Raw genomic sequence first — 22,461 nt, 5'->3', positions numbered from 1 at the left:
CCCACCCTACACCTGTGTGTTAGTCAGGGTTCTAAAGATTGAATGAATGTGGAACGAATGCCTGTTACAACAGGAACCACTAGATTGGCTTACATGATGTGGTTTTGGTAGTCTGGCTGACTGCATGCTGGACAATCTGAGAACCTAGAGCTGTCCAGTTCATGAGGCTGGGTGCTTCAGAGTCCCAATCTGGTTCTGGAGGCCTGGAGTTTTCCTGGAGAACCACTGGCTCCTTCTGTCTACATTGGTAACCCCCCAAAAAGCTGAGTTCTGACATCAGCCAAGGATGCAGCTATAGTGAAGGCAGCCATAGAGTGGATGCACTCACCTGCAAGATGAGAGGACCATGGAGTTCGAGGTCTACCTCTGCTCCTTCTGCCTGGGGACTCAGTGGCGTCCAGACCAGCTTCTGAGTTGTCCCCAAGGCTTGCCACTTCTGAGGTCGCTCTCAGTAAGCAAGGACTATCACCATGCCGAGCCAGCAGTTGCCAGCCAAAGTATCTGCAATGCCTGGTGACCTACCAGTGTCTCCCCAAACTACCTACCAGGCGCCTGTATGCAGTTCACACTCGCAGCCTCCTGTCATGTCCCCTGCACCTTTATCTGGCAAGTCGATGGGCCGTAGTGGGCAGGGCCTAGAAGTAGCGTCTTCAACAGTACAGGCCCCTTGGTCAGCTGGTAATAAATAACAAGAAGAGCATCACTGCCAGGAATCCAGGGTCCCCGGATGCCAGCACTAGCTCTAGCCAAGTCCCACTTAGCCCCTCCATCTCATTTCTGTGGACTTGAGGACAAGTCACTCAGTTTTCCCTTCCTCCAAGCTGGGCCATTGGTGTGTAAGGATTGACACACCAGTTCAGCACATTGTAAGCATCGGGACAGGCAGCCTTACCAGAACCTTCACGCTCTGGCATTAATGGCACAGCAGGGCCAGAGAGCTGGGAACTGAATGTCCAGGACACCTGTTCTATCTCTCTGAACGTATGCAGAGCAGCACCCGATGGGGAACCATGACAAGGTGAGTGTACCCCTAGATCCCTGGCAAGCATTCCTTCCACATCTCAGCATTTCCAAAGGGGACACAGGACTGAGACCTGGAGGGTAGGCTGGGGTGCGGAGGAGGAGCAAAGGAGGGGTGAAGCTGACCCCCAGCTCAGACCCAACCTGCAGGAGAGAATAATAGTTCCTGCCCTGCCAAGCCTCAGGCCAGTGACAGGTGAACACGGCACTTGACTGTTTTTTGGAGTGTTTAAGAGAGGCCCCAGTTGTGTAGCTCAGACAGACTTCAAACTCACTATCCTCCTGCCTCAGCCTCCCAAATGCTGGAATTACAGGCCCATACTTCTATCCCAGGCTCTGCATGTGTCCATCCGATCTACTACAAAGCGGCCTCCCCAGGTCTAGCTGGAGTCTGTCCTGCTCCCTACCCGCCATCCAAGGACACTGTACGAGGTGATGGGTGCTGGGGTTGGGGTGGGGGGGATTTCCCACAGCTTCCCAGCAGGGCTGGAGTCAGGCTTGCAGTGTAAGTAGCTCTAACCTCAGGCCAGGTCCTTGACCTCCTTTTGCCTCAGTTTCCACATTGGGAGCTGAGTAAAGGGATGCTGCTGGGGTGCATAATTACCATTTATTAACCTCAGGCCTGGAGCCATTGCGGTGAAAGTCTCCACCGCTGACTGTGTGTTTTATTGTCATAATCGCTATGGGCTTAGGATGAAATTCAAAGAGATATTTTATTACCCAAATTATAGAAGTTTCTCTGCTCGGGACGGACTATCCCAGGGTAATTAGGACAGACAGGGCCCTGATGAAGGACTCAGCCTGGTGAGGCTACATGCTCGCTCTCCACTGGGAGACAGGAGACTGCCCCACAATGAGTTAGCTGTATCTCTGCTGGGTCACTGGGACCCAAGCAAGTGACCCCAAGAGCTGGACACCGGGCCACACAGCGTATGGGGCAGGAGCTGCAAAGCCAGAGAGAACTTGGGTATTGTTAGCTGCCTGGACATAACCATGTCTAGGTATCTTTAGGAGACTGAGGGGGAGTCCCAGTGCAGGGAGGTGGTTGGCAAAAGAGTCCTTTCCTCCCGGGATTACTCTAATTCCTGTGGGGTCACAGCTCTCCATCTGTGGGCTGGAGCTCTCAAGTACACTTGAACTTGCAGAGAGGAACAGAGTCCTGACTGCATCCCTAGGCCAGCTGATTGCAGCCTTTTCACGCTGGTTCAGTTGCATTGCCAGATGAAAGCCTGTTTCCCACAGGTCAAGGGCCTGGAAGGCGATGGCCGCAGGACCATTTTGGCAGTTCAGTAGGACTGGTACCTGGAGTTTCCTGGAGGGTCAGAAGGTGCCACCTCAATGTCACCCCGGAGCAGAAGGAAGGACTGATGATGCCAGGTGCATCTGCTGGAAAAGTAAATGTTTCCCCAGCATGGGCCTCAGGGCCTTTGCACACACTGTTTGCACACACATCCCTGAGACTGCGTATTCCTTCCCCCCACTCCTGGCTTTGGAGCCACAGTTCCCTGAGGTCCTTGGACTCAGGGTTCAGCTTCAGGAGCTCTCAGTACTTCTAACTTGCACGAAGTTTGACTTCCTGTGTCTCCTGAGGACTAGAAGGCCTATGGCAAAAGGGATTCATGTCCCCTGAAGCCCCATTCACAGTGTGCTAGGCACATAGTAGGGACAGAGTTTCGACATCCATAAGCAAAGCTTGGTTGTGCCACAGTCCTTCGGTGGTAACCCTCAGTTTACCTGGGGTGATCATATATGGGAAGTTTTGATGCCAAACAAGGGGCCCAGTTAGGTTATATCCTGAAGTCCCTGGGCCGATCACCTCTAGGAGCCAGCATGTCGCTCGGGCTCCTCAGGGAGGGAAATGACAGGGGTTGTCATTGGGTACAATGTCCTCAGGCGAAACCTCCAAGCCTGTCATTCCCCCTGCCCTTGAAGCTGACCATCAGCCCCAGCTAGGGGAGGGGCCTCTCCTTCCAGATCCCCATGTCTGTCTCCCATGCCCTTCCCACCACATTGCTCCCCTAGCCAGCTCCCATGTTCTTACTCCACTCCTATGGGGCCTGGAGTGCTCCAACCCACACCAGTCACCATCTGCCCTCTGGGAGGTGGGACCTGAGACTTCTCTTGCAAGCGCTTTCTGGCTTTAGCTCAACCCTTGAGAAGAAGGAAGTCCTAAGCCTCTTGCCCTCTCCCCTCATAGCTGCCCTCCAGACCACAAGCTACCTGAGGAGGCGCTTAACTCTGCAGCGGGGAGGAGGGGAAGCGGGCCGAACCCCTCTTGTCTCACACGGTGTCTCTATGCAGAGACCTGGACCAGTCAGCTGGGCACACTGTGACAGGTAGCTGCCTGCTCTTCCTGCTGAGTTCTTGGGCGCAGGTGAGAGCTTCTGGGCAGGGAGCACCAAGGAAACACCCCGCCTCACCTCTGAGCCCAAGAGTCCTGCTGAGGTGGGGCGTCCTCCTGCCTCCCAGACATCTTGGACCACCTCTAGTGTCTAGCTCAAGATTAGTCTCCTCTGAACCCAAACTGCATTTAGGGCCTCTCTGCTGGAGACAGTCTGCCCGCGCTGCAGCACTTGGGTGTGCAATGGCAGGGGCAGTTGCTGCCTGCAGGGGCTGTGTGCATCTGTTTGAGGGAGACGGCATCTTACAGCCTTCCTTCCCACCCGGTCTCGGTCTCGGCCAGCCCAGCCTGCCCTGGCTCATCGGAGGCTCATCAGTTGGTCTTCCTAAACTTGCTCTGGGCTTTTACCAAGTGCTGGAGGCGGGCCTTGGCCGCACTGTCCACTTGGGCCAGAAGAGGGCAGCGTTCCCCTGCCAGGGAGAGGTACTGAAGGGCTGAGCATGGGAGTGGTGGGGGTGGGGAGCCGTTCCAAGGTCCACTCGCTGCTTCTCGGGATGGAATGGCTTTGCTGGGTCTCCCACGAGTGGGAGAGGACACAGGTCTCCTGTCGGAGGCTGAGGGCCTCAGAGAATAACGGCAAAATTGAGTCGCCGTGTGTCCCTTCTTCAGGCCAGTCAACAAGTGTGCAAATAAGAACAAGAAAATCAGGGCTGGGGAGCGCTCCATAGGAAGATCCTGGCTCACAAGCATGAGGACCTGGGTTTGATCCCCAGCACCTGCATGGCTTATACCTCTAATCTCGGCTCTGGGGGTGTGGGGTAGAGACAAGAACATCTCAGGGTCTAACCTGGGAATTCTGCACTCAGTGAGAGACCCTGTCTCAAGAACAGCAAGGGAGCAAACCTGCCGGAAGGTCAGGTGGCCTCTGCCTCAGGAACTCAGGACTTGGAGTGGGATCTCACTCCTCCAGGCGGAAGCTCTGGGTTTGTGGGGACAGCTGGAGGCAGCTGGACTTCAGACACAACTGGTTGAAAGGGATTTCAGGCCAGGAGTGCGGCTGAGCAAAGCAGCCTCTCTGAGCCTTAGTTTCCCCCTCTGCAAAACAGGAGTAGCCAAAACAGCAACCCTAGAGTCCGAGGAAGGGTAGAGACGCCTCAGGCTCCCTGCTGAGGCTGCCGGCTACTGCACAAGGCTCAGGTCGGCTGGTGCATGAAGTCCTTGGCATGGAACACTTTTTTTCCAGGGTGCCATTAAACCCAGCACCCCAGAACACTGTGGCAACATCCCAAATAATGCCATCCATTGGGCTTTTCCTTCAAATGAGACTCGTGGAGCTTGTTTTCTGAAAGCAGAACTGTGGTGGTATTGTGTTCCCCCAAATATTGTGCACCCTAATAAACTTATCTGGGGTCAGAGAACAGAACAGCCACTAGATAGAAGCTAGAAAATGGTGGCACACACGCCTTTAATCCTAGCTTTCTGGAGGCAGAGATCCATGCGGATCTCTGTGAGTTCAATGCCATATTGGAAACAGCCAGGCATGGTGACTCACACCTTTAATCCCAGAAAGTGATGGCAGGAAGCAGAAAGGTATATAAGGTGTGAGGACCAGGAATTAGGCTGGTTAAGCTTTTAGACTTTTGAGCAGCAGTTCAGCTGAGATTCATTCTGGATGAGGACTCAGAGGCTTCCAGTCTGAGGAAACAGGATCAGCTGAGGAACTGGCGAGGTGAGGAAGCTGTGGCTTGTTCTGCTTCTCTGATCTTCCAGCATTCGCCCCAATACCTGGCTCAAGTTTGATTTTATTAAGACCATTTAAGATTCGTGCTACACAGAACCCTTGGTCCGCTGCTTGCCGGCCCTGGGCTTGAGAAAGCGCTGGTCAGTGGTTTGTTCATAATGACCGAGTCACCACCGAAGGAAGCAGTTTCTCGGGGCTCAGCCCTTTCTGTCACCGATCTGCTTATGAATGCATAGCCATGGCACAGTTTACAGACAGATCCTGGGGCTCCATTCAGTCTGCCCGCCCAGTGCCTTGTTACAGAAGTGGGGACCCAGGAGGTCACTGCCGAGCTCCAAGGAAGAGAGAAATGGAGAGACTCCTCTGCCCCATCCACCCTTGGAATCCAGATCTTGTCACATTTGAGGATTACTGAGTTTCCATCATAGATGGAGGAAGGGCCAAGGTCATTTGTCCACTGGGATTGCAGATTCCTAAGCACCCCCCACCACACACACACACACACACACACGCACGCACGCACGCACGCACGCACGCACACACTCTCAGGGGTTCCAGTCTCATGCCTGGACAGTGGTCACTCTATGGGTGGAGGCTCACCTTTACAAACAGACACCACTATGTTTGTACAAGACACTTGGAACCCTGAAAAATCCAGGGAAAGCTGCGACCCAACTTGTGCCTTCCAGCCTACTTCTCTGGTTCTGGTTTCCAAAGACACATGCCCCTCCAAGGACCTCCCAAAGAAGATGTCACTATGCCTGAACAAGGAGACTACCTGGGCTGGGAATGCCAGCGCTGCTCAGCGTGACCCCATTTGTAAGTACCTGTGGGTGATTTCCTGAAGCCTGAGCTGGCATGTCTTCCAACCCTGAAAACCAGAGGAACTGACCTGGAGCTCAAGCTGGAAGGCCCTGTTTCTGGACGTTTCCCTCTAAGCATCATTCCCCAAGTGCACCCAGCCCTCAGCCATGCCCAGCGATGGCACAGGCACAGAGCCCTTGGCACACTCAAAGTCGTATTCCAGCCTTGAAAGAGTTGGCCTTCTCGGCCCACTGAGCCCGTGGGAGCGTTCTGAAAAGAAAGCCAACGTCTCATGTATTTGCCATCATTAGTTGTATTATTCCCATGTTATCCTCAGCCGACGGGAGTTGGGGAGGCCCAGGCTGGCTCCAGGGCGGTGCTCTCTGTGTGGCCCACAGAGGCTGGGCATGGGGACAGACTCGGGCTTCCAGGACCATGTTCCCATGGCTTTATTTCCTCAGGAGTGGTGGGGTTCATTTCTGCTGAAACCAGGGCTGCCCTCTCCACCTTTAAGTCTGGCAAACGCTTGGGAGGAGGGCGGCGTGGATGGTGATAAGAGGTCAGTATTTCAATTTGCCTGTGTCCCAGGGGAGGGCTAGCCCCTGGGCAGCAGCGTGAGGGGCAGTGAAGGGTGAGGAGTTCTGGAAGGAGAAGCCCTCACTGGAGCTTTAGATGCAGCAGTATGCAGTGTGCCTCCAGGACACACAGCCAGGGACTCAGCACTGAGGCCAGGATACCAGCCAGTTTGATGATGAGTGGAGAACCGCAAGCCCAGAAGGTGGACGGCCTTGAGGATGAGGTGTCTCATTCAGATGCCAGCAGAATGGTGGTGGCAGGTGACCAGACCTTCCAGAAATGTCCACCCATAATCCTCTTGGGACTGAACCGCTGGGGACTTCAGCCTTCTGAGGACAGGTGCCTTTTCTTCCCCTCCTCTTCTATCCTCAGAGGCTTAGCGCTGAGTCCAGCCTGCAGCAGGCTCTCTTGAGCAGTGTGGAGTTGTCCGCAGACACCAGGCTTCCCTCAGTTCTGCATGGTGGCTATGACGCTCCAAGGTCAGGACAGGGAGCTCATCAGAATCATGGTTCCCTCGCTCTCACACCCTTTCCTCTCATCCTCAATACTGTACAGTGTGGAGTGCTCAACGCTCCCGATGAACATGGATGCACTAGTTTGTCTCTCTCGAACATGCATTGTTGAGCAGAAAATTCATGTGTGCTCCTTCATCTAAGCTTCGACCTCCGGAGGGTGGAGCATGGGATAAACTACTTCATATAAGGCACACTTCTCCTGGAGACACCAGGTTGGCCCCGCCTCCCCTCTACCTAACCTCCTGGGCCCTCTGAGAGGGGAGATCCAGTAGCGGGAGCTGTATACACCTGGGGCGCGGCTGGGAACCCACTCAGTGCACCCGGGGGCGCGCCTGGGAACCCACTCAGTGTTACACTTCTTTGCGTTTCTTTGACGTCTGTGTGTTCCATCATTACAGCCAAAAGAAGTTTGTGACCAGCACTGCTTGACTTATTTGTGGAGCTGGATTTGAACCCTGGGCCTTGAGAGTGCCAGGCAAGGACTCTGCCACTGAACTAACTACATACCTAGCCCAACACTGCTTTTTTGAATAAACAAGAGATCGAGGTGGGGAGTGGGAAAGGCGGAGGTAGAATATGTCGAGTTGGCTGGAGAGAGAATATAGAAAATGTATGCTGTAGGGGTCAGTGAGATGGCTCAGCTGGTAAAGGGGCTTGCTGCCAGGCCTGCAGATCTGAGTTCAACCCCCAGGATGCACATGACGGAAGCAGAGAGGCAGCGCTCCGACGTTCTCCTCTGACCTCCGTACACATGCTGTGGCATATGTGAGTCTCCTCCCAAATAAAAAGAAATAGAACATAAAAACAAAATGAAAACCCAACTCCCCAAGCTAGCAAGGAAGGGTGCAAACAGATCCCTCAGACCCCCACCCCTGGACAAGCTGCTGGTGGTTATAGCTGTGCTGGGACCCCGGGCTATCTATGAATGCCATCATCCTAAAGAGTTAATTATGGGGATGGACAAAGATATGTGTTTAAGGATATTCGCCAGATATTATATTATCAGGAAATGGATACAACTCAATGTCCAGACAGGGAACCCTGGACACCTGCAAGCCATTAAAAATCATGTATTAAATGTAATTCCCTGGAAAATGCAGAGACCAAGACAGACTGACTGACTGGAAATGTGGGTGACTTTTATTTCCTCCCTTATGATCCGTCTCTAATTTCCTTTAATGAAAGAATTTACTTAGTAATCAGAAAATAAAAACACCAGTTGTTTTATTTTTAAAGTAATGCCGCAGGGTGTGTGGTTTTAGCGTTAACATTTATTTATGCAGAATTTATTTAAGAAAGCACGGACCAATCCTGGTGGCTGGTGGCCGTAGGCCTTTGGCAAATCGTTCACTATTCTGGACTCTTGGTTTCATCATCAACAGACTATAAAGCTTCCCTAAGTGTTTTGAATGTGTCTGTGTCTGTGTGTATGTCTGTGAGTCTGTGTGCATGTGTAACGCGATCCAGTCAGGCCCCCTAAGAGCCTGAGCTCGGTGCTGGCTTAGACGTTGGCACAGATGTCCATGCTCCCATGGTCGCTGCAGCTGTCTCCATGGGAGAAGGGACAGAGGCTTGAGTCCAGGCTTAAGTCACAAGGCCATGTGCATCCCAATCGGGGTGGGGGTTTGGGGGTGGGCTGAGCTGGCCCAAGGGTAGCTCACGGTGTAATAACTGCAAAGAGCTTGTACCGAGGACTGAAGGAAAGGCTCCCAGAAGCAGGCTTTAAGGAGAGAAAACAGAACGAGGCCTGTGAGGTGGAAGGGAAGAGATAGTGCCAGATGCCTCTGCCTTAGCTGCTCACACTGCTCTATCAGGCCCCGTCATGGCGCAGAACAAGCTTCATTCCTGGCGCCCACCCATCCTGCCTCTGCTCCTGGCTACCTCCACTATGCTGATGGTGCCACGGGCAAGTGCTGGGAAAGGTGGGCCAGGTGCTCCCAGCTGTGAAGCCCTGGGCCTGAGAGCAGGGCTGGATCAGTTGGGCTGGGCTGGGGTTGCTCTGGGACTGGTTAGGACGGACCTGTGTGCAATGGAAGCTTCCAGCAACCCAAAGTTCCAAGGATAGATGGGCACTAAGATAGACAGAGCGGCCCAGAAGCCACTGACAACCCTCGGAATCCTTCTGATAGAAATCATAAACACAACCTGAGGAGGTCAGCGGAGAGAGACAGCGAGGGGCGGGGAGGGTGTCAGCAGGGGTGTGGACACCCTGATGCTGCTTATGCTCTATGCCTAGCACCCTGCTGGTCTCCTCAAGGTCCCCAATATTCACCCTTTTATTACCTGTCTGTCACCAAACCTGGAGATTATCCATTTGTAGACTGGCTGGTCAGGAGGCTCCAGGGACCCCCCCTGGCTCCCCCCTCCCCGTCTCAGTCTCCCCAGAGCTAAGATTATAGGCAGGGTTGGTGTTATTAGAAGATTGAGGGATAGGGCCTCACATAGCCCTGGCTGGCCTTGAGCTCACCATGTAACTTAGGTTGACCTTGAACTCCGGATCCTTCTGCCAGTACTCCCCTGGTTTGTGTGGTGCTGGGCAAGGACTCTACCCACTGAGCCACACTTCTAGCTCCAAGGAAAAGATTCTTACACATGCATTCACGCACTAGTGGACCATCAGAAGACCCATTGTATGGATAAGGAGACTGAGGCCCGAGGAAACCATGGAATCATGGTGCCAGCAAACCCCCAGACTGCTTTGGTTCAAAGATCAATTATTCAGGCTTTACACTGAGTTGCCTATTCACACCAGAGGTGAGTCCAGGGGCTGCAGTCTAGTGAGTAGTTGTAGAACGTGACCCACAGAAGCACCACAAGGAAGAAGACGCCACATCTGGGGCACTGTGATGTTTCCCTTCATCCATTTTCTATTTCATTAGCTTTTCTCTCTCTCTCTTTCTTCTCTCTCTCTCTCTCTCTCTCTCTCTCTCTCTCTCTCTCTCTCTCTCTCTCTCTGACAAAACAGCTTCTATAATTAAAAAACAAGGAAGGAGCAAAGGAGGTGAGTGGGAGGAGGGCTTTAGATATTTCTCAGCTTTGAAAAAGGCAGAATAGCAGCCTGATCCGCTGGGACTTCAGCCAACAGTCTTCTTGCTGGTACAGGAAGAGGGACCCAGAATACCGCCCTTACTTATATACAAGCATTCTCCAAGCCCTCCTTGGCTGGGTGAGGGGGTTGGACACCGGCCTGGGGTGGTCCCTGGACTGTTTCTGGAACAATGCTAGGCAGTTGCCTGTAGGAAACTAAAGTGTGCGTGTGTGTGTGTGGGGGGGGGGGGTGCCCTAGCAGGTGAGCGACTCTGGTCCTGCCTGCATCCTTTCCCAAGCTCCTGCCCCAAAGCCCGGGAGTCCCGGAGAGGGTTCCTCTCCTTTCTCTCTGCCTTGTGGCCATCTGCCCCTCGGGCTTACATGGGGTTAATGGAGCATAAATGTTTTTGTGAGTGAGCAGAGAACCCATGGCTCTTCCCTGGCCACAGCTTGGCCCAGATCCCAGGCATCGGGGGACCTGAACCCTAAATCTAGTCCCTGTTCCTCCCCTGAAAGCCCAAGTTCCCACCTGGTCCGGGAACTCCAGGGGCACCAAAGACAGTTTTTCTCCAAGCCAAGTTGCCCTGGGAGACTGCACACTTGCTAATCAATGCAAGAGGAAGAAGACAGAGGCTACTGGCTGGCTGAGGAGCGGGCTCCCTATCCACCCGCTGCGCGCGCAGTACCCCATTTAGCAGCCATCCCTAAGCCAGCATTTGTAAAAGCCGCTTGTTCGGGCCTGACCTTCCCCCTTTATGTAAAGTGATATTGCACGCTTGGCCGACCTCAGCAAGCGGCTGACATATGTCGTCAGCTGGGCGCTGCCGCCCCTCTATTAAGATGGTTCTGGAAGCATATGTGGGAATAGTCCTGCCCTGGAGACTGGAGGGAAGGAGCAGGAACGCAGGCAATTAGGGCAGCCTGCCCCGGTGCCAGGAATGCGCGAGGAAACTCAGGGCCGCATCTGACCGGCATGGAAACAATTAGGGTCAGCAAATAAGCATGGAAAAAGAAACTCTAAAACATGGGAACTCCGCCCCCACTCCTGCTGGGGGTGGGAGCTGCATCTGCCCCGCCCCCACCCCTGCCGCTGGGTAATAACTTCCCTCCGCAATTTCCTGGAGGAAGTTGCCCCAGTGATCGGCTGTGATAAAGTGATCCAGGTGAGCCTTCGCTTCCAGTCTGAAGCCTTTTTCCTTCCCAGGCCAATCTCATGATTAACGGGGGTCAGCCACTTCAGACAGAGCCTCCCCTGGGTGTGCCCTTCCGGAACAGAAATCCATCCTGAGAGCTTCTCCTTTGTCCAGGATGTAGTGGCGTAGTGCAAGGGGTCCTGAGACGGAGATGCCCTGAATGTGTGGTCCTCCTCAAAGGTGAGACCTGCAGCCTTCCGGCTCCTGTCACCCTGCTGGTCACAGTAGAACAAGAATCCTCTCCCCTTTCAAAGCACCTTCTAGAAACTCATGTCCTGCACCATTCCAAGAGTAGCGGCCAGCCACTGGGGCTTCCGAGCTCAGATTAGCAAATCGGTATGTGGATTGCCAAAACTTTCAACCGTGACCCGTTTACATTTAAGAAAAGGCAGGTCCATGAGCCAGACGCTGGTTGACAATACTTGGGACAACTTGAGGGTGGGAATCTGAGATTTTTGACTGTGAGTTTTATGAAACTCAAAGACCAACTCGTTCTATGGAAAACTGCCTGCCTATGCTGAGATGTGCAGAGGTTTAGTTAGAACAAAACATCCAATACCCCATGGATGATTTTTAACTCCGTTAGCGTGTCAAAATGCTAACACTCAGGACAGGACACAGAGCTAAGGTAATCACACTGGTAAAGCCAAGGACACTGACTTTGTTACCCAGCAGCAAGGGTAGGCGTAACACCACAGACTTACAGGCTTACAAACGGCAAAAGGTGGGGGCTGGGGAGACCGCTCATTCATTAAGAACACTTGCTGCTCTTGGGGAAGACTGGAGTCTGGGTCCATGCCCCCACACCAGGGGGCTCACAACCACCTGTAATTCTAGTTCCAGGGGATCCCATGCTCTCTGTATGCACATATGCAAACACACAAATCATAAATAAATCTTAGTTTTAAGTGTCCAAGATGGCAAATTTGACATTACACGTTTTTATTTTATACTCTTGTCTGTGTGTGTGATGTGATATGTGTGTGGTGTGTGGTCTGTGTATGTGTAATCTATGGTATGTCCATTTGTGTGGTGTGTGCCTATGTGTGTGTGGTGTGTGTGTATGTGATGTATGGTGTGTATCTGTGTGATGTGGTATGTGTGTATGTGGTGTGTGTGTGCGTGTGGTGTGTGTGGTGTGTGTATGTGTGATGTATGGTGTCTGTGTGGTATGTGCATGTATGTGTGGTGTGTGCCTATGTGTGTGGTGTGTGTGTGTGTGTGTATGTGTGATGTATGGTGTGTATCTGTGTGATGTGGTATATGTATGTATGTGTGGTGTATGGTGTGTGGTATATATATGTGTGTGGTGAGTGTGTGTGTGTGTATGTGTGAAGTATGGTTTGTATCTGTGTGATGTGGTATATGTATGTATGTGTGGTGTATGGTGTGTGGTATATATATGTGTGTGGTGAGTGTGTGTGTGTGTTTGGTTGGTGAGTGTGTATGGGTGGTAAATGTGTATTTGTGTATGTGGTGTTGACATGCCTTTTTTTTTTTTTTTTTTTTTTGAGACAGGGTTTCTCTATGTAACAGGCCTGGCTGTCCTGGAACTCACTCTGTAACCCAGGCTAGCCTCGAACTCAAAGAGATCCACCTGCCTCTGCCTCCTGAGTGCTGGGATTAAAGGCATGCACCGCCACCACCTGGCAACATTACATATTTTTATTTAATTCTCATCTTTGTGTGTGTGTGGTGTGTGTGTGTGTGTGTGTGTGTGTGTGTGTGTGTGTATTCCACACACTTTGAAAATGGAGATCAGAGGACAAGTCAGTTCCTTCTTTCCACCTTGTCAGGGAAGGGTCTTTCTTACTGTTCCTCTTGTGCTCTGTACCCCAGGCTAGCTAGCCTGAGAGCAGCATGGCGACTTCCTGTGTCTCTGCTCCCATGTCACCAAGAGTGCTGGGATTACAGATGATCTGACTTTTTTTGATGGGTTTCAGGAGTTGGACCTGAGCCCTCCTGTTTGTATGGCAAGCCATCTTGTCACTCCCATTACGGATCTTATTATTCATTGATTGGTTAACTGATTGGTTGTGTGAGGGATGATGTACAGGTTCCGGAGAGCAAACTCAGGTCGTCAGACCTGGCCGCAAGCATCTCCACTGTCCGAGCCCAGCACCTCTTTCCTTTTATTCTTGATGACTTTGTGATCGGAAGATGAAAACTTACATCTGTTAAGTTTTCTTCTATTGGACAGAACCAAGCTAGACTCTACTCAAAAGTCCACGGCCTGCTTTGGTTCATGTAGCAGGGATGTCCAACCTTTTGTCATTGTGGTGTGACATCATCATCTACAAATGCCTTATTCACAGGTGCCCTGGAACACACACGGCCATTGGGCCTTGGGCTGGACATATCTGAGAGAGGAAGATCATTGACAGTGGTCCCTCCCCTGCTGGGGTCCCCCACCGTTAAGATAGGTGCTTTTTAACATGGACATGTGTGTGCCTGATTGTCTATATGTGTACCGTGGAGCATGCAGGCACCCGTGGAGGATAGGAAAGGGGGTTGGAACCACAGCCACAGAGCAATCTCTCCAGCCCCTGAAAGGCGAGATCTAAGGAAATTCTGTGGGCCAGAGCCTGAGCACTGGGGGTGGGGACGTGCTTGGGAGTTCCCAGTTCTGCTCCTGGGAGGAAGCTGATGAGCAAGGTCACCTAGCTTGGCTGAGGCATGGCTGCAGACACTATCCTCAGAGTTGACCAGACAGACTCTACCGTAGGAGTCCAGCCTATGGAGGGGTTCTCTCTGCACCCCTCTGCACAGATATCCAGTGAGGTGTCCCAGTGTCTGTCCTCAGAACTTTCTAGGGCTCTCTGAAGGCTGCAGGAGGCAGAACAGCTGTTCAGAGCTGTTTGAGCCTCCAGCCCACCCCTGGCCCCTGCCGCTCCTGCCTGAGACCTTGACAAGCCCCTGGAGGGCAAGAGTGGTAGCCAGAGATGGCCCCCGCTAGCCCATTTCTTCCCGTCTCTTCTAAACTCCAGCTGATCAGATACCCACAGCTTTTGTGGTTGGAGGGGCCCCAGGCGGAGCTCACGTGCATAGGGCTGGCACTGCTGGACTCTGCATGGCCCAAGGTGAAACCTGGTCCATGGTGACCCTAACACGCTGTGACATCTGTCAGCCCTTCTCCAGTCAGCACACTGTGATGGCTCAGGGTGGAAGATCGGCCACTGGTGCTGGAAAAGGAAGAGGCCCTGGGCACATGACTCGCCTGATTTCATTATCAGTCCGTGTTACTCCCCGATTCTGCATGGAGCTCCCACTGTGTGCCAAATTTGGGACTAACCTGGTGACGAGCAGCCATCCCTGCCTGCCGCCCAGGGGTTTACACCAGGCTCTTAGTGGGGGATAGTGAGCAGAAAAATGTGATGGAGACCATTTCAGTTTGTTACAATAAGGAAATGAGCCTCATGGCGTCACACAGCCAGTCCTGGGCCAGACCAGCTTTGAGAAGAACGTCTCCCCTAGGTCCTAGAAGTGGTAGGCTTAAAACTGGAGCTGAAGGTTGGGGTCAGCAGCAGCTGGGGCAGAGGTTTGGTACCACTCGGCCATGGGAGATATTATCAAGACTGATAAAGGATGCTCTGTGCAATTGTAGGTACTCCCAGCAAGCTTTGCCTTTAAAGGGAGGGTATACAGCCAAGTCCCCACTCTGTCCAGGACTGCCCTGTTCTTAAGGTTTTTTTCCTTCCTTCCTTCCTTCCTTCCTTCCTTCCTTCCTTCCTTCCTTCCTTCCTTCCTTCCTTCCTTCCTTCCTTCCTTCTTTTGTTCATTTGTTTTTTGGAAAAAGGGTCTCTCTGTGTAGCCCTGGCTGTCCTGAAACTCACTCTGTAGACCAGGCTGGCCTCAAACTCACAGATCTACTTGCCTCTGCCTCCTGAGTGCTGGGATTAAAGTTGTGCATCACCACCACCTGGCTAGGTTTTGGGGTTGTTTTTTTTTTTTTTCCAATACCTTATCACTTTTTAAATTTGTTTTGCCTTTTCCCATTTTTTCATACATGTGCATGAATGAATTTGCTTTTGCATGTGTGGGGAGGCATGGGTGCCCTGGCTTGTGTGTACATTGGCATCGAGGCCTGTGGTTGATATCAAGAATTATCCTCAATCATTCTTATGCCTTATTCACCAAGGCTCATTGGTGTGGCCATCTCCTGCCTCTGCCTTTCGAGGCTGGCACTACAGGCTGGCTGCTGTGACTATTCAGCATTTATGTGGGTTTCTTAGATTCTGAACTCTGATCCTCGCATGTGCAGGGCGCACCACTGGGCCATCTCCCCAGTCTGTCTCACCAGTTTAATATACTTCTCCATAGTCCCTGGCTCGCAGCTGCCTTTGTCTGTCTGTCTGAGTACGGAGGACAGAAATCAATGATAGATGATGGAGGTACCCCAGAGTGCTAGCCACCTGCACAGATAGGCTGCGGGCTGGGATCTGCACCGGGAGGCACCAGAGCATAGACACAGTGGAGACACTGTGACCCAGACCTGCAATGCCATCATTTCCGCCCCTGTGGAGAATGACGATGCCCCTCACAGGGAGGAGCAGGGAGTGGCCTTGACTGACAATTGCTGTGCAGGGCAGTGGCCGCTGCGCCAGCTTGTTCACAACACCTGTCATCACGTGCTGTCAGCACAGCGCTCTGCCGCCGCCTAATTTATGCCTAGGGTGTCACACGTCCACGCAGACTGTGTTTAAACCATCACAAGACGGCTGTTGAAGAACACTGTCGCTTTGACAGGTATTCGGTCGGGGAGGATCCCCGGTACCTTTAGTCCTGGGACACTGGCAACCCAGCAGCGGGGCCCAAGAGGGGTGGGGAAAGAGGCCAAGCCACCTTTGGTTGTGATGCCTGGCTTGTAGGGCTCCTGGCCACTGTGAAATTTGCAGGAAGTCAATGGCAGCTGTGGGCCCTCCTCAGAGCTTCCAGAGCGTCTGCCTAACTCCTCCTCGATGTGAATATGAACTTCCATCCTGGGCTCAGGGCTAGATTCTCACTTCCTCTCAGCCTCACGTGTGGCTGTAAATAAGCCCATGCCAGAAACGTCAGCGCATAACTGATTTTTTTTGAAAAATGCCAGCTGATAGGCATGCGCATTACCTCTGACAGGCTGTCTGTGCTCACATCTGAGATGTAACTAGAAAGACTGTCCAGTCGTCTGCAGAAGTGAAGGGGATGGGAGGATTGGAATATCACAGGATACTAAACAAAGCTTGAACTGTGTTTGAAGTCTTTCCTTTTTTTGCATGGACCAATTTCTTGTTTTGTGTGAGACCTACTTGTTCAACATTGAAATCAAGGGACACCTGAGCTAACAAGAAGACAGGGCCTAAATGATGGGCAGAACCCTTAAACAAGGCAGTCAGCTGAGTTTGCCCAGTGCATCTGAGTCCACACAGTCAGGTCCCAAGGCTGAGCTAACAAATTGTTAGATATTTTGGAGGGTTTTTTGTTTTGTTTTGTTTGTGTTTTTTTGCTTGTTTGTTTGTTTGGTATTTTAAGACAAAATTTCTCTGTGTAGTCCTGGCTGTCCTGGCACTCACTCTGTATACCAGGCTGACCTTGAACTCGGAGGTCCTCCTGCTTCTTCCTCCCGAGTGCTGGGATCGAAGGTGTGCACCACCACCACCTGGCACTTTCAGAGTTCTTAACACAACACCAGGCAGGTGTAGCAGTGCACACCTTTAATCCCAGCACTCTAGAGGCAGAGGTAGATAGATCTCTGTGAACTTGGGGCCAGCTTAATCTACACAGCAGGTTTCAGGTTGTCCAGGGCTAACCAGTGAGACCCTATCTCAAAATAAAATAACATCGACAGAGCTCCAAATTACTACCACGCGGTTCTGGAAGCCTGAAGTATGCCTCCCTCCCCAAGGAAGGAAGCAAGGAGTTTGGGGCTGTGGGCTTTGTGAAAACCACAAAGGACCTTGCATTTTCTTGTCTACCCATGATCCTAGGCGGTCGCCCTCCCTCCACTCCCAAGCTGGATCCTAAATATGTTGGCCAAGTTCATGTTTGGAAAACATCGCATGTCACCACTCAGAAGCTTTTCAGTGTTTCCCCCCTTGTTCTCCTATAGAGATGTTTTAATCACATATCACCAGACAGTGACTGTAGCAACACTCCTCCAAGGAGGCCCTTCTCTGTGCCAGGGGGTGTGACTCTGGCCCTCCTTGGTGCTGTCTGCTACCCCCAACGCCTCACTGCATGTGTACCATGTTCCTAGTTGGCAGCAAGGAAGCTTGAAGTCGGAAAACACACATTCACAGCTGGAGTGTGCCGGTGAGACTTGAACCCAGACCCGCCTAGGGACGTGAGGGCTTTCCTTATATAGTGTTGAGGCTAGATGCCCTTGGCGTTGACCAGGGAGCCCCGTGTGCAATGCTCACCAGGGTCTGGTCTTGTAAATAGAGAGGAAGCAGGAGAAAAAGCATGAGGGTGGAAACGGAATGGGAAGCTCAGACTGTCCTTGCCTGTGGGCCTGCCTTTTCTGTCTCTCTGACAGTTGTGACCTGCTTCAGAGAGCTTGGGTTCTAATTACACATGGCCCGTCCCACCGTGGACAGGTGGCAGCACCGGAGCCACAAGCATCACGAAGGAAAATCAACCAGGTGCTAAGGTAAGCAAGTGTCCAGCTGTGACATCAGGGAATGCTCCGAACCGCCAGGTTTCAGTGCTGGCCCTGGAGCGAGCGGCCAGCCTCTTCTGGTGGTGGTGGACAGGAGGTGGGTCTCATCTCTGCGCCAGGGCCCCTCCACCAGGGTGAAGGGATGAATCTGCCTCCAGAGACAGGGAGACCAGCTGTGGGCATCAGCTCCCAAAGACCCGGCAGCAAGGCCGAGTTGGAAGCGAATGTCTGTCCCTGCCGTGGGGAGACTGGCTACTTCCTGTCACTTCCAGCATCGCATCAGGAAATGCTCAGAACCTTTGGGGATCTCTTCCAAGAGAAGGGGAAATGTGGAAAAGCACTCAGGAGGCAGAAGGTAGAGGACCAGGAGTCAAGGCCATCCCTTGGCTATATAGTACCAAGAGGCCATGGTGGGTGAGCTTCAGACTCACTGTCTAGTACATGGCGAGTGTGTCCAGCAGTCTAAAGGGGAACCCGAACATCTGCACTGTGGGTTTGCAATGGCCTTGTCTGTATGTTCAATCACACTCTCCCTGCTCCCCTCCTCCTCCCCCTTCTCCCCCCCCCCCCCCACTTCTTTCAGCTCTGTCCATGGCAGCCTGGCCTACTGCATTTGAATCCCAGAATGCACTTGGACTCTCCCTGACCCCTCCCTCGCCCTTGCCGGCCACACTTGCCTACCAGCACTCCCTCCAGGTGCTCTCCAGGGCATCTCTCCCGTCTGCCCCTCCTCCATTTCTGTTACTATGTCCCTGGGCCTGGCTGGAGCCCAGGCTGTCTTCTGCATGAAAGAACATACTTCTGGTCTTTCTGTTTCTCCTCTCTTCAGTCAAATCTGGTCAGGTTAGGCGGAAAAGCACCCGAGAGCCCCACGTTGCAGTGGCTTTGACACAACACAGTGGCGTTCCCTCTTTGCAGAAGAAAGCAACCAAGGCTGACTGGGGAGCTCTGCGTCACCCGGAGCCCCGTTCTCCTTTCTTAGATGGGCTTTTTCACATCTTGGCCCAAAACAGTTGTTTGAACTCCAATCATCACACCTATGTTCTAGCTAGGAAGAAGAGCAGGACTAAAGATTCCAGACCATGGAACAATCCCCTTGGGGTTCAGCTCCTCTTTCCAGGCCCCATTGACCGCTGTTCCTACAGGCCTCTCCCCCCAGGGCCCAGCAGCCCAGGCTCTTGCCCACCCTGCCTACCCAGCTCCCCACCTGAACTTCCATCCCTCTGATCACATGACTGGCTCGTCCATTCCCCCTTGTCAGAGGTCAGGGCACCATCCAGAGTCCTCGCCCACGGTCTCGGCCTCAGCCACCTCCTGTGTATCCCCTGTGTTGCCTCTGTGAGAGCTGAAGGCACTTTCTGTGTTGGCTCTCAACCCATTCACTTATGAAGGGCCCAGAGGGCAGGGACCGCCTCTGATGTGCTCATCAGCATTGTCCTGGGTGCCCAGGAGCACTTACAGCCTGAGGCAAGTGTTTGGTCAACATGGGTGGGGATGGAGAAGAAACTCCTTGCTCCAGCACTCATATGAGAGGACCACCCATCACTCCAGCCCTGAGGGTGTGGTGGACTGCCAGTCTGACCAGCCATGACCTTCTGTGATCCGAGACACAGGGTCAAAAGGCCAAGATGGGTCTGTAAAGGGAACTGCTGGTCAGAGTAGCTCCTTCTGGCCCCTGTCTTCGGAGAAGATGCCTTTGCACCAAGTATTAAGGTACTTGAAGGTCATCTAAGGACCCCATAATAAGTTGATCCCCATGGGGAAGCTGCTTGTGTCCTGCAATGCAGGAAGGTGGGCAGGAAGCTCACTGGGAAACCAAGGCAGAGGCAGAAATTGAGGGAGAAGGAAGAGGAGCTTGCCTGATGATGTCAGTAAACATCTGGGTCCAGCTCTCTGTGCCACTTCAGTCAATGTCTCTCTTTGTTTCCGTAAGCCAGCTTGCAATCAGCAGGACACGGAGTATCATTTCCCCATTTCAGAGATGACTACAATATACCCGGGAAGACTAGAATTCATTCCCCGGTCTGTGTGACCCTGAACCACAGATTCTTCGATGTGCGCCCCTTGTCCTGATGTTACCTTTAGAGGCCTAAGAACTTCATCCCCAGAGGATGGAGGGAGTTCAGGAAGAGAAGAGGAAGGTGGTCCTGAGAAGGAAGCCAGGGCTCCAGGCATGCTAGCTGGGCAAGCACTCTACCGACCAGCCGAGCAGGAGCTCTAGGCAGGAAGGCAACATTTATGACAGAAATGCCAAATCTTTTCAGCCAGGGCCCTCTTCTGTAACGGACCATATCCTGAAGCTTAGATTTGCAGACAGATATGTGAACAGCATGCCCTTGGAGCCCAGACAAACCCGTGCCCGCCTGTCCACTGGCCTCCTAGCCGAATGATGAGTCCCAACCAGGAGGGGAAACTTGGTAATGATTTGAAAATCCCCTCCGATGCCACTCTCTATCCACCTGAAATAGAATTTCACTTTTTTTTTTTTGTAAGAAAAGATAGATTGCAAACATTAGCAGAGACTTTTGAAAAGTGCACATAAATATTTGTAATCGGCCCTGCTTGGGCTGAAGATAAACAGTCACAAGCAATATTGTGACCGCAGTCCCCTCCCGCTAACAACTTCCTTAGAGAGGAAAGGTTGGGTTAATCAGAAGGAAATTGACTGCAGCTGTGGTGGACGGGGGCTTGGGGCAGTCTCCAGTGAGAGTCCTCGGGGTGGTGTCCGCTGCAGCAGAGACCCACTTAGGAAGGAGTGGCTCTCCAGGGACTCAGGGCCGCCCGGCCAGGGCCTCTGAGCACGCCGGCCATGGCAGCTTTTTGTCCTCCTGGTCTAGATGCTAATCCGAGCATTTGCCTGTCTGGAAATGTCATTTGAAAAGGCCACTTATTGTTTTAATTTACACACCAACAAGCTTCCAAGTCTTCCACTCTGCCACAGAAAGCAAGTTAGCTCCCAGATGAGTTCTGCTGTCAGCTCACCCAAGGCGAGCGCTTGGTGGGTACCCCGAGGGAGGGGAAGGGTTGTTGGGACAGGCTGCACACCAGGCTGGTCCTCCTCATTCTCACTGTCTGGGGACTGTCCAGGGGCTTTGTCTCCAACCTCAACCCCAGGTTATAGGATTGGCCTTAACCCCACCCCAGTGGTCCAGTCGGGACTGTAGCTGAAGACCTCCAGGGTCAGGGTTAAATGGGGGTCATCGGTTCAGTCACTTAACAAGTACTTATGCAGGGTCCACACCGCTCTTGCATGAGGGGGGACATCAAAGGCCTCCTTGTAGGAAGCATGCGTTCTAGCAGGAGGGAGGGCAGTGAGAGCATGCCCTAAGTGTGAGGGCTGAGTAGAGGCTGGGAATAAAATGAAGGTGGCGGCCAGTCAGAGAGATGGGTGGCGTCATCTCACTTTGCATCTAACGTTTAACATTTCCTTAGAGCTTCAGAAAGCAGGGCTCATTTTTCAGGGATAAGAGACCCCCGTTGGTTCCCAGTTGAGATGAGCCTCTGGAGCCAAGGTGACAGGTTCGAATCCATTCTCGAATTACCCATGATGCCTTGCTTTCTCAGCTACACAGTTAGGATAGCAGTCAGGTCTATGCATGGGTTGTAAGGAGTGAAAAAAAAAGCAGCAAGGAGGGAGGGCTTCCTGCAAGATGCAAGAGAGGGCAGTGTTGGATGCCAGCCTTTATCCTTACGCTGTGGCTCAGTATCTGTGGGCAGGGGCTTGGGGAGCTGATGATGCTGTTGGCCTTCTTTGGGGCTGGGCCTCCTTGTGTCTTCTAAGCACTTGATGTCACAGATAGCTAAATGTCATCCGTGCTAAAAGCTGACGTACTGCAGGCGTGACAGGCCTGTCACAGACCTCTGGGGAGGCTGGGCAGATTTTAACATGGGGTTTTGGCCACCAGGTTTTCCTCTCGTGAACCATCCATCCCTACCCACTTACCCTTTGAAGCCAAAACTCTGTCTTCATGACGAAAATGCCCAACGTGGTCCACCACCTGGCCACACATAAAGGAAGATGATTCAGCCACAGAAAACAGAACGCTAGAGTTCTGCATCGTGGTCTTGGCACTCTTGACAGAGTTACCATTCCTGAATAAAGAAATGGAAGCACAGAGAGGCCTAGCCACCAAACCAAGGCCACACAGCCAGGCCTGCAGAACTGATGGTCTCCTCCTAGTCTCCTTAGAGAGCCTCTCTGCCACCTGGAGCCACAGCTGCCCCTGGAAACTCTGAGGAAAACCGTTTGCCTTCCCCCCAATCTCCACATTTTCTTCTACTGCAGAATAAATGCCTCCCCCCACCCCCGAAGTTTAAAACACAAGGAAGAGCCACCTTGTGAACGTGGTTGCTTGAGTGTGTGGGGCTTCTGGGGCAGCCTGGGCAATGCCCCGGTGAGGAACGGCGCTCAAACCCTTCCTGCAAGGCTTTTGCTTTGTTCTGTCTTATTATTAAACCACAGCTCTGAGCGTGTTCTGCCGGGTGGGCAGGCCTGTAACACAGGCTCTGGTGCCACTTTGTAGGGAACGGCGCTTCAGGTAGGGCAGATGCCGATTGGTGACAGCAGCCACCGACAGACCTTGAGATGCTGGTGTTGAATTCCGTAGAAA

The sequence above is a fragment of the Peromyscus maniculatus genome, chromosome 4 (assembly GCF_049852395.1).
Source record: "Peromyscus maniculatus bairdii isolate BWxNUB_F1_BW_parent chromosome 4, HU_Pman_BW_mat_3.1, whole genome shotgun sequence".
NCBI lineage: Eukaryota > Metazoa > Chordata > Mammalia > Rodentia > Cricetidae > Peromyscus > Peromyscus maniculatus.
Note: the sequence above shows the minus strand (reverse complement) of the source record.